Source organism: Hibiscus syriacus, unplaced genomic scaffold (genome assembly GCF_006381635.1).
Source record: "Hibiscus syriacus cultivar Baekdansim isolate YM2019G1 unplaced genomic scaffold, ASM638163v2 tig00111022_pilon, whole genome shotgun sequence".
Taxonomy (NCBI): Eukaryota; Viridiplantae; Streptophyta; class Magnoliopsida; order Malvales; family Malvaceae; genus Hibiscus; species Hibiscus syriacus.
Window position 1 is genome coordinate 3066697 of NW_024062956.1, and position 12376 is coordinate 3079072.

Sequence of the window (12376 nt, forward strand, 5' to 3'; positions counted from 1 at the left end):
TCGAAGGTCTTTTGGTCACAGATAACCCTTCTAGCCTTGAGTTATGCTGTAAATGATGTGCCGTTGAGCTGAGCGTAGTCGAACTCAAAAGTCTTTTGTTGGCAGACAACCCTTCTAGACTTAAGTTGTACTGCAAATGATGTGCCCTCGAAGCTGAGTGTAATCGAACTTGGGGGTCTTTGGCAGATAGCCCTTCTCGACTTAAGCTATGCTGCAAATGATGTGCCTTGGAGCTGAGCGTAGTCGAACTCGAAGGTCTTTTGGTCACAGATAACCCTTCTAGCCTTGAGTTATGCTGTAAATGTTATGCCCTTGAAGCTGAGTGTAATCGAACTTGGGGGTCTTTGGCAGATAGCCCTTCTCGACTTAAGCTACTCTGCAAATGATGTGCCTTGGAGCTGAGCGTAGTCGAACTCGAAGGTCTTTTGGTCACAGATAACCCTTCTAGCCTTGAGTTATGCTGTAAATGTTATGCCCTTGAAGCTGAGTGTAATCGAACTTAAGGGTCTTTGGCAGATAGCCCTTCTCTACTTAAGCTACTCTGCAAATGATGTGCCTTGGAGCTGAGCGTAGTCGAACTCGAAGGTCTTTTGTTAGCAGATAACCTTTCTTGACTTAAGTTATACTGCAAATAGTTTGTTAAAAATGGCTTCCCTTTACGGGTCGAAAACGATCATGATTCTTCAGGTGGTTCCCCGAAGCTGGTCTGGGAAAACCTACTGATAAATTCTGACAGCCGGATATCTTCCGTCGTGGAATTGAAATCTGGCTTGAAAGTGTTAACTGAAAACATGTTGCTCATTGTTGAGTTGAGCTGAACTGAATTTGATCTGAATTGGTTCTCGAACCCATCTGAAATTGGTTCTGAGATCTGAGGTGTAGCTTCTTGCTGCTGAATTACACCATCGTTCTTTAAAGGTGCTTACAAGTCAAGTAACCTTCATCCTGAAGTCGAGGCTTGCCTCTGAAAGCTGCAAAATTATGTATGCTAAAATGATGAATGTGATGCACCTAAGTATGTCTAAGATGCATGCAACATGAATAAATTATGTGTTATTTCTTGGACGGAGTCTCGTGCTTTGCCTGCCAATCTGGTCCATGGAATCGATCGTGCCCCATTTGCTTCTCGAGCTTGGGCTTTACAGACATTTCATATCTGAGATTGTTCTGTTTGAAAACGTTTTTCTCCTTTTTCTTGTTTCAGGAGAGAGAAATGATAAAAATGTTGTAAAGTATTGTTCGCAATTGAATCAAATTGTAAATGTGAGTTCAAAAATATCAAGGAATCAAGAGCTCTTTTAATGCTTTCAGAGTTACAAATCTTTGACAAATGTTCAAAGGGATGAGTCGGCTTTAGGTTGGCCTCCTTTCTAAGGTTTTTTTTTTGGTAAAAAATGTCATTTTTTAAATATCGCAACATGCTTTGGTACTTTAATTGGGTGCGGACAAAATGACGCAACTAGCATGATCAATTACTAGACCTTTTATCTCAGTCCTCTGAAATCTTCCATTTGTTCAAGCTTTGTAGGCTCTTCCAACAAAGGCAGTGCAAAAAATATCGGTCTAAAAATGAAATTCTTGAGTGCTCGTGTGTAGTTGACTATAACAGGTGTTCCTTAACTCCCTTAGTCCATTTTATCGAAAATTTCTTAGATAAATTTGATTTAATTTATCATTATCTGGCTAGCTGAATCCATAAAGCCGGGGCATTTGACCAATTGCTTTAGAGGGACAGCTTAATATTATAATCACAGTTATCAAGTTAACTGAAGGGTTCATCTCATCACAGAGTCTTCAGCCTGACAAGAGCAGTGGAGCAAACACCGAATTGTCAAGTGTCCGAGCAATGTCATGGTTTGAACGTAATCTACTCATAAGGCCAGGGCTTTCAAGTTTCCTCTAGAACCAATTGCCTTAGCGGAATAGCTCAGTTTTTTAAGGATTTAATTTCCTAAGATTGTCAAGAAGAACCTGTTATAGCCTAGGTGTTTTTTGAAAGTCAAGGAATCTCATCTTTAGAGTTCAATTTTCAAGCAACTGACCTAAACTGGATTCACATACTCGACTCTTTCATTTGTAAAGATCATCATCGTCATTGAACATCTTAAATAAAAAACATAATAATTGTCATATGCAAATGATGCCCCATGTTGTCCGTACCTTATGAAAGGAAAATTGGTTAATTCCAAGAACGGGGTATGGTGTTTGAGGGTATATTCTGGATAAGGTCAAAGTCCTTGTTTTAAATCATGTTACTTCGTCAAAGATTCGTAACTTTGAACCGTTTACAGAGTTTCTTAATTCAAATGATATGCAAAGAATTACAAATTTGCAAATATGATCCATTGCTTTAACATCTTTTAAAGTAACATAAATTTGATTAAAATGTCTTTACAAAAACTTGAGAAAAAAATGGAAGAAAAACAAAGTCAAATAGAATGCCTCAAATGATGAAATGATATTCCTCACTTGGATGCCCCCAAGTTGTTGAAGTCAATCAGTTCTGGTTACGCATCTTTTGTACAACCCTTGAATGCGTAACAGTCTCAATTGTGTGCCCTGGGACTCCGCCGTGATATTCACAATACGCATTCTCATCATACCACTTGGGGTATGGGGGTTTCATGGGTTCTACTGGATATGGTGACACCACATGGGTGTCAAGAAGTTGCTGGTAAAGCTCTTTGTAGGTCATGGGAATTGGGTCGAAATGTTCCCTTTCCCTCCTGGAATCTTGTTTAGAAGTACCTAACGGTACAGCTGCAGTTGATTTTGGGCTGGAGATTGTAACACCTTTGCTGGAGTGTTTGATGTTGTTAACCTCTCCATCCCTCTCCCTCATAGGAGGCTTCTTACTGGCTTCCCCATCCTTAATCTTGCCTTGCTTTATGGTCGACTCAATCATTTCTCCGGCATAACCAAGTCTGAAAAGCTTCCTGATGTGATCGCCACCAGATGCCCGAAGTATGGAGCCTTCAGAGTCTGCACGAAAAGTTTCCGGGTTTCCTTTTCATCTAACTGTGGATGAACTTGCACAGCCAAGTCCCTCCATTTCTGTGCGTACTGCCTGAAACTCTCGTTATGCTTCTTTTCCATGTTTTGTAGCATAACTCGATCTGGCCTTATGTCATTGTTATGCTTGTATTGTTCCAGAAATGATTTGGCCAGGTCCTTCCAGGTCTTGATATTTGATCGGCTTAGCTGGTTGTACCACCGAATGGCTGAGCTCGACAGACTATCCTGGAAGCAGTGGATCAGGAGTTGGTCGTTTCCTCCATATCCTGTCATCTTTCGGCAGAACATAGTGATGTGAGCGGATGGACAACTGTTTCCGTCAAACTTCTCGAACTCCGGGGACTTAAACTTCGGAGGAAGAACTAAGTCCGGGACTAGACTAAGTTCTGCTGCATCAATTTCATGGTAGTCATGGTCTCCTTTGACTACCTTCATTTGGTTCTCCAATTGTTTGATTTTTTCCTCCATCTTCTTCGCTTTGCCATCCTCGTCCAAATCCGGTATATGGTAATACCCCGGATTGTTCTTAGGGTTAAATACAGAGGACGAGGGCTTTTTTTTTGCAACAGATGAGTCCCCTCGAAGTTCTGGTAGGATTTCAGGTGAGATAACCACTTGCGGGGTAGGTTGTATAGTTACCCCTTCCGGTGAACCTGCCCCGGGCGCACTGGTCTGTTGTAGGCCAACTAACTTGGCAACGATCTGATCAACCAAGGACTCTTGGTTCTTTGATATTGTTTCCAGAGTATTTCGACTGTTCTGGTTTATTTTGTCTTCTAGTTCCTTTTGTAGTTTTAACATATTCTCCTCGATTTGTGTAATTCTGGCTTCCATCCTCTTCTTCTTCAAACGAGTGTTATATGGATGGGGTGTGTCCAGTACTTGAGGCGGTGTATCCAGTATTTACTCCTTTTGATGAGACATGTTATATTAGTTAATGTGAATGCAAACAAAATGCACAAAAAATAAGAAATGAAAAATGTCTAAATATGTATGCATGAAATGTCTGAGGCATTGATCCAAAAAATGTGTCTGTTATTCTGAATAACCCTTATTGGTGACAAAAGTGTTACGTCTGAAGAGACAAAAACTCTTTTTGATGGTACGAATCCTGTACAGCTTCTGACAAGTTGATTCGTCTTTTCACTAGTTGAATCCTGCCGAACCATCTCGGCTCCTTTGGCTAAAATGTGCAAATAATGAGATGCTTGCCCCCAAAAGGTCTCGAAGGACTGCATCTCCGGCTCTCACTATCTGCCGAGCTTGTTTCTAAAAATGCCATTGGAGCGAGAGAAACTATCCAAAGCTTGCTTCTGAATTCATCAGCAATGGCATCCCGCTCAGTTAGGGTTTCACCATCTTGTTCTTGTAGTTTTTTAAAAAGAGCGACCGGGTCAGTGACCTTTTCGTATTGCCCCTGCAACTTTGCCTTTGAGTATTCTCTGACCACGGCTGGACTTTGAGCTTTTTATCTCTTTGTATTGTAACCCCTTTGTCCATTAATGCTGATTATTCATGTTTAACAAACACATTTTTGGTGGATCAACACCTCGTTTTAAATGATGCGAATGATGAAAATAAAATAAAAGAAACAAAAAAAAGAGTTAGTGAGGTAAATCAAACAAAAATGAAAAAATCCTACCCCACATGATATCTACCCCACATGCTTTAATTCCTACCCGGACATGATCTCTATCCTGCATGCTAATTTCAAACAAATCCTAACCGCATATTTGTCTAGTTCGCATGCTTTTGAGCCGAAAATAAAGTAGGAAGTAAACATCCTAGGGTTTGGAATGAGGTTTCGGTGGGCTCTAATTCCCTGTACCTCCGGTTTAGGTTCTAAAAAGGTACTCGAGTTCTCCTTGCCGGTGCCCCTTGGCTTGTCAGACCTAGTCCTAAGCCCATTACAAGCTTGTGTGGACTAAGTTAAACTCGAGAGGAGACATTTGCTAGGCATATGCGGTGAATAAATTCACACGAATGCGTCGCTTTCACCCCACTTAAAAGGGTTTGGAGCTCGGTATAGAGCCAAAGATGAAATTTTGAAAATCTGAAATCATTGAACAAACGTTAGTACAAATTTATTTGAAAAATAATCAAAGGTAAATAATTGGAATCGAATAAATAAATTTAAATTTAAATTTACAATTTTCGCATAAAAGACAACGGAAAATTAATTCTGGCCTGACTCACTTACCTGTCCCCAGCAGAGTCGCCAAGCTGTCGCAACCGTCTTCGGGTTGGGCCCCGGAATTGGGCTTCGACGTGGATTGATTGGGTTAGAGTCGCCACCGACCATTTAAAATGAATTTAGGTGGGCGGACACCATCTTACCTGATCTGCGTTATACCAGAAACGTGTCGGGTTCGGGAGTCGATTACGTCAAGGAAGGGTTAGCACCCTTGAACCGCCCTTTCGGTACCAATTAATTTGTCGATTGTCTTAGTTGCGAAAATTTAAACTTAAATTTAAATTTAAAAACTCGATGCAAATCACTTACCTTTGATCTTGGAATTCTGAAAATCGAGATGTAGGGAAAAAAAATACAAATAAATGATTAGAAAAAAATAATAAATAATGAATATCAATGGCAAGAATTTTTTAAAAAAACTAAAGTCAAAATAATAAAGAATAAAAAGATAAAGGTGAAGAAACGAGATAGGGAAAATAAAAATAATATTAAAGTAATAATTAGAACGAATATAAAAAACGTTAACGTTTAAAGTAAACAAATAAGAGGAAAAAGTGAAAAGTGTAATATGGGAAAGAAATAACAATAATAAAATAAAACAATAAAAATAGATAAAAAAAGGTTAAAGTTTGGAATTAGAAAATGTTAGAAAAACAAAATAAGGTAAATAAATAAAAGGATCAGAATGAATTAAATTGGACCTTGCGCACTGAAAGTGATACTAAACCAAACTGTAAAAAAACAAAATTAGAGGGTTAATTCACAAAATATATAAAATAAAGGTGACCAATTTGAATGATTGAGAATCCAGAGACGAAATTACAAGTGATGGCCAGATTGAAATGCGATTTAAACTACCAGGACTGCGGAGAGAATTAAAGAATCTTCTATTTGCAAATGGTCCTGCTATATATATACAAACCAGCTGAATTTCGTTTCATAATCATTTACTCTCAAATTCTTTCTCCCTCAGCCGAGAGAAGCTCTCAACTCTCCCAGAACTCTCCCTAGGCGATTTCCGTCGCCGCCTTGTGTCTCCTCCGCCACTCAGGCCACCGCGCCGGCCGCCACTGCCGCGGCCTATGAAAACCCGAACCCCCCAAAATAAACCTCACGTCCCCGTGAACCCAAATCAACATTCAAATACCCAACAACCCCCTTGTGGAGTAGATCTAAAGAAAACCCTTTCGGGTTTTACCTTTCCGGTGACTTCTCGCTTTTCCGATGGCCTCTTTGATACGTGCTCCGATGTTTTTTCTTTTGCTCTGCTTTTGGTTTTGGCTTGTTGTGTTCAATGATTTACTGTTTATTGATTTTCTTTGGGTTCTCTGTTCGGTTGTTGGTGTGTTTGGCTATCTTGTTTGTGGTGTTTGGCTTACTATTTGTTTTCTCTGTTGACGGCTTTGTGATGGCTCGGTTTGTTCGACCGTGGTGGTCTATTTCACTGTGTTCTCAGTTTTTGGTTGTGATGCCTCGTGGGTTCTCCCTCGGTTCTGGGTTCTCCGATGATCCCTCCCCCTTCGTCGTGGGTACTGTTGTGTGTATTTATACAGTCCCGATGGGGGCTGTTTCCGGCTATCTTGGGGTCGATCCCGGATTTTCCGGGGTTCTTGTTACGGGCTGTTGTGATCCCTTGTTCCCCGCCGGCCGCCTCGGGATGGTTCAGTCCCGTTGGTGGCCGGGAAGTGCGCTGGGCACTGACTGTGTCGCTCCCTTCCTTGCGGCGCTGATGACAAACATTGGAAACCCTAGCGTGGAATCCGGGCTGGGTCAGGCCCGTTCGGTGGACTAGACTTGGACTGTTATTGGACATGGACCCTGCACAAAAATAAATGAGAAATAAATAAATTAAAAATAAAAATAAATAATAATAATATATATATAAACGTTTTCAAAAACATATAATATATAAATTTTTAAAATGTTTTTTTAAAAAACTATATATTATATATATTTTCAAAATGGTTTTTAAAAATTATATATTATATAAATGTTTTCATAACGTTTTCAAAAGTATATATTATATATATTTTAAAAACGTTTTCAAAAACTACATATTATATAATTTTCAAAAATATTTTAAAAACTATATAATATACATATTTTCAAAAATGTTTTAAACTATATATTATATATGTATTTTCAAAAACAATTTGCAAACTGTATAATATATATGTGTATATATGTATAAAATAAAAAATATGGACGGAAATTAGTGTCTACAGTATTAAATAGATAATGATGAATAGATAAAAAAATATATATATAAAAAATCAACGAAAAAATAACTAAAATGATTAACGAAACGAAGTTGAAAATTCACCCTAACATGTATAAAGTTGGCATGAGAGGGTTATATGGCTTGTGAATGGCATGAATGATGATGATGACGACAATGAAAATTTGTGTCCTAAGCATTCTCCTAATCGCAATTAACTAGACAATCGATATGATAGGATCTAACCGACCCACCTAACCACAATCAAAATGTAACCCGAAGTGTGAAGATATTCCTCACGTTTTTTTATTCAAGAAAAAATTGATTTACAATGGTAAATGGAACTTCCTTTATATAGGTGAAAAGTTCCAAAGTTCTAAGCAACTAATCCAAAGATTTAGTAGCCCATGAGACAAAAATTAACACAAGATAGCATCGAGTAAAGCATGAATATTAAAGAAAACTCATAGATATTGATTTCAATGGAGGCTGAACCAATCCAAAGAATCAAAGTAAAACTAGAAACCCTAAGCAATGATCCAAGGAGAAAATATGGATCGGTGGCTAAAAGTCTCTTCCTCTTCCTTATGGTTCTGTCATAATGTAGTTTCTACCAACTTTAATTCGCATTTGGTAAAACAGGACAACCAAACAAAAAAAACTGATCAGATTTACCCCAACCCCAAGGAATATTTTTTCCTATGGTATTGAAATACAAATCAAAGTTTAAAACCCTTTCAACATATTTCAAATTAAAAAAAGAAAGTAAAAGCCTATGCTCCTGAACAAAACTAGAGCCCGAGTTCTGCAACTAAACACTTCAACTAAAATTTGAAGCCACCAGGTGGAAAACTGGGCTGCTGGTTAGCTCCAAAATTAAAGCCCTGCTGATTTTCATTCCTACCATCTTAGAGATTCTGCTCGTCTTCTTCCTCTTTAGCCCAGTATTTCTCCAAGATCTTTACAGCCTTCTCGTAAATCTCATGATTGTCATGATTTTGACGGTTTTCAATTTTATCCAACCCATCACATTCATCAACCATTTGTGCATATAGATTGATTCCACCGTTCATTCCCATTTCTTTATCAGCCTCACCAACCTTCAAAATGTTCTCAAGCCCCTCGAGGCATACAGTCACAATCCGTGGATCCGGACAGATTAGTAAATCACAGAGAGGCTTGATGCAACCTTGAGTCACGAGGAATCTGCAAAATTAAACATCATTTGAGGTTCAGGGCACTGTATCTCCCACTGTCTCACATGCATATGATTTAAGCATGCGGTTAAGAACCATTATCATGTAAGGTTTAATCAAATGAGAACCAGATTTTCAATATAGATTACCAGTAAAGCATATAGCTGTTATTCACTTATTAAAACTAGATTCATAACCAAAAACTGATATATGATTTGTCATTATAATTATGATGAAAGAAATTGAAGAAGAAAACAAGACAAGCATTGCATTCATTATTATCTTGATAACTAATTAATTGAGTAAGCCTAAAGCTCCATTACCCTTGATATCTGAGTACACGTGTGCAGAATGATACTGATATTGCATTTGGACAATATCTGTATATATTCTCAAGTTAATCCATCCATGGAGGTTTACATGAATCTATGTGTCTTATAAACATGAACGAATACTGAATCCAAAAATGAAAAACTGAAATGTAAGCAGAAAGGGAGCAGGACGTACTGAATCTGCTCATGAGATCCTCCAGAGGTTGCATTTTAAATGGCTCATGCAGCCTCCTTAATATCAAATTCTGCATATTGAAGAAGGTGTACAAGAGGGAGAATAATATTGGCCTCAATAACTGCCTGTGCCACAGAAAATCAACAAAAATATCAATAACACAATTACACTAATAAGACACTGCCCCACAACTAGTATCAACTGAAGTTACAGTCCAAACAAGAAATGGCACTGTTGCCATCAACTAAATTTCTCAACACCTCGGAATTTTCAGCAACATATGGTACCAGTTCTTAGGCAGGCACGCAAGATGGCCTTTCGGGCAACTGTACACATTGAGGCAATATATCTTCAGAGAGAGAAAATATTCCTGTATTTGAGATCTATTCCCAGCTGTTATATTGGAGATTGTCCAGCAAGCTTCTTTCTTGATGCTTTTTTTTGTGATTTTGTATGAGAAGTTGATAGAGATGAGGGAGCACCTTGTTGTCAATCACATACTGAAAAATATACCTAGAGTTATTGCAGCTTTTGAAGCAAAGAAAGAAACAACTTGACAACAATTGTTTTTCCATGTAAAAGAATATGAAGCTTGTTAACTATTTCCTTACATTTGCATTAATGCTGATTGATGACAATCCAAATGAAACAAGGAAAGCAAGTGTGATAAACAACAGAAATGAAGCCAAGACTGGTGTGAACATGCATACTTGAGTCTGATTATCATCTCCTGTGACAATGTTCCCTACAGTCCGAAGAGCAGGTACAAGAACTGTAGGCGATGGATGACTGGCATAAGTGAATTTTGATCAGCATCAGTAGTCAAAATATTGGAACAAGAATAAAACCCACAAAGCATACAGATAAAAACCCTGTTACAGAAGTGAAAGCTATTGGCAGTAGCTGAAATGGAAAGGATGCATGATATCCACGCTGAAAAGATACTTGGAAAAGGATAGCAAACTAAGGTTGTTAGCATTCCAGTATTTCTAGAGTACTTCATAAGCTTACCCTAGAAGTTCCACCAGTCGTGGGCAAACCCCAGCCTCAATGACTGCCTGAATTTTGTCATTTTGGCCATCTGAAAGATAAGATAGTGCCCAGCAAGCATCTGTCAGAACTTCTTCATCATTCAAATAAATAAGTTAGTCAAAGCCCAGGCAGCCTCAAACTAAAACCAAAGGCAGTTAGTCTCAGTAATAACAATAATATCTCTTATACAAATTATTTCAATTTAAACAAAAGGCTCAAAACATCATACTTGCAATTGAGGTACATCCTGCCTTCCAAGAAACTCCACAAATCAAGGGACGACTCCAGCTTTGATTACTTCATCAATTGGAGGACTGCGCTCTACAGATAAAGTAGATGAAAGTTGACAACGTATATGGACATATTCCTTAATAAAAGAACTGTTCTAAGAATATGAATTAGAAAATACAACTCACCTATAGATAACAGCTTCCTAAACTGAGTTGTGGCTTCTAACTGTGAGGCAGGGTCATCAGACCACACAACTTGTACCAACAAAGGACCAACAAAGGAATACTTTCAAGCTGTTAGAAATCATCAGGAATAATATGATCGGGATCCATATAGAAAAACCTAAAATTGAGAGGATCAAAACCATAACAAAATCCTCTCCCACACCTTCTCTGCATTCTAGCAGACCTCTAACAGTTAGATAACCTAACTCAAGAACACAACGTCAAACACATTTAACCTTTCCCAAATCTCAATTTTGCCTCATGAAAGAGATACGATCTAAAATGCTAAATTTTTCCATCACATAAATCCAGTTTATCAAGCACTAAAACCAAACAGAAAATGGTTATTGAAAACACTCCACTAGCTGAAAAGCTAATAGATAATAGAATATCAGAATATTTTCATCCTAAATACACAAACCAAAACCTCCCCTTTTCACTTTTCTGTCAATTAAAACAAATAGGTATTTCGGCAAACCCTTCAATCAAAAGACTACTCAATCTCAAATCCTTGAAACAATAGGGGGAAAACAGAAGCGTGCATTAAAAGAAAATGTTTTATTTTTCTTATTTTGAATAGAAAGGTAGAAAAGACCCTTTCTTTATTAAAATACTTCCAACTTGAACCACTATAAATCAGAAAAAATAACCCAAATCTCGAGGAAATCTATTCTTCTAGCTCAAGTTGATAAAGGAAAATGCATCCTTCCCGATCATTAGAATAAACAATTGTAATTGAAGAATAACAGCAACGATAACTAAAATGAGTAGTAACAAGAAATAACTCTGTCGCATCGGGATCCCTAAATTTCCCATCAACAAATTAAATCCAAACCCATCAATAAAAAACCCAAAAGGAAAAGAAAAGGCACCCTCTTTTCAATAGCGGAAGCAATTTGGAAAGCATCGAGCAAGGGCTGCTGAGACTGAAGTAGAAGGCCTTCTCTACGTTTTTTGAGGAGATTATCTTTGCGCTTGTTCTTCCTGATCTCAACCAAATTGTCTTCTCTTCTCCTCCTGGCTTCCTCTGCGTCCACTCCCGTCTTGTAACTCTTCTTTCGCACCTCCGTTTGGGTACCTGGTCGAAGCGACATTCTATTCTATTTTGAATCCTTGTATTGATGTGTTTGTAAAATAAATGGAAGAGGACTGATTCCTGGGTGTAAGGTACAGGGTTAGACAAAGATTGTGAAGTAGAAAATCGATCGTTACTCTCCCGTTTTAAACTATATATTTTAGGGTAAAATGTTTAAATAATCACATAACTTTCAAAACATTTTTAATTTAGTCACTATTGTTAGAAAACCGTGGAACATCTTAGGATCCGTCAATTAACAACCACTGCATCCGATTGAAATATTTATACACAGAATTGCAAGTAAACAGTTAAGTTAAACAAACTTAAATAACCCTACCCAAAATAATTCGATTTGAGCAATTCGATTGCCACCTCTTTAAAAATTGGTAAACTATCAGATTGGTTACTTATCTTTTATATTTGTACATTTTTTCTCACTAAATTTAAAAATTTACGTTTCAATCACTTACATTATCAATTATTATATTTTGATCATTGTACCGTTAACTTATGTTAGTTGTATGTTAGTTTAACGATGTGACATATTAGTCAAAATGAGTTAATTTTATTGATATCTAAATTTTAAATAAAATATTAATTTAGCTCTCAATTTTAGGTGAAATGTCATTTGACCCCAAAACTTTAAATAAAATTGGACCCCTAAATTCAATTAAAATATCT

The 12376-nt window shown here is 37.5% G+C and overlaps 1 pseudogene; it reads right to left on the reverse strand.

Annotated features, from left to right (window-relative positions):
* Nucleotides 1-8062: 8062 nt before the first annotated feature.
* LOC120150598 lies at nucleotides 8063-11711 on the reverse strand (annotated as a pseudogene).
* Between the last annotated feature and the right edge of the window lie 665 nt (nucleotides 11712-12376).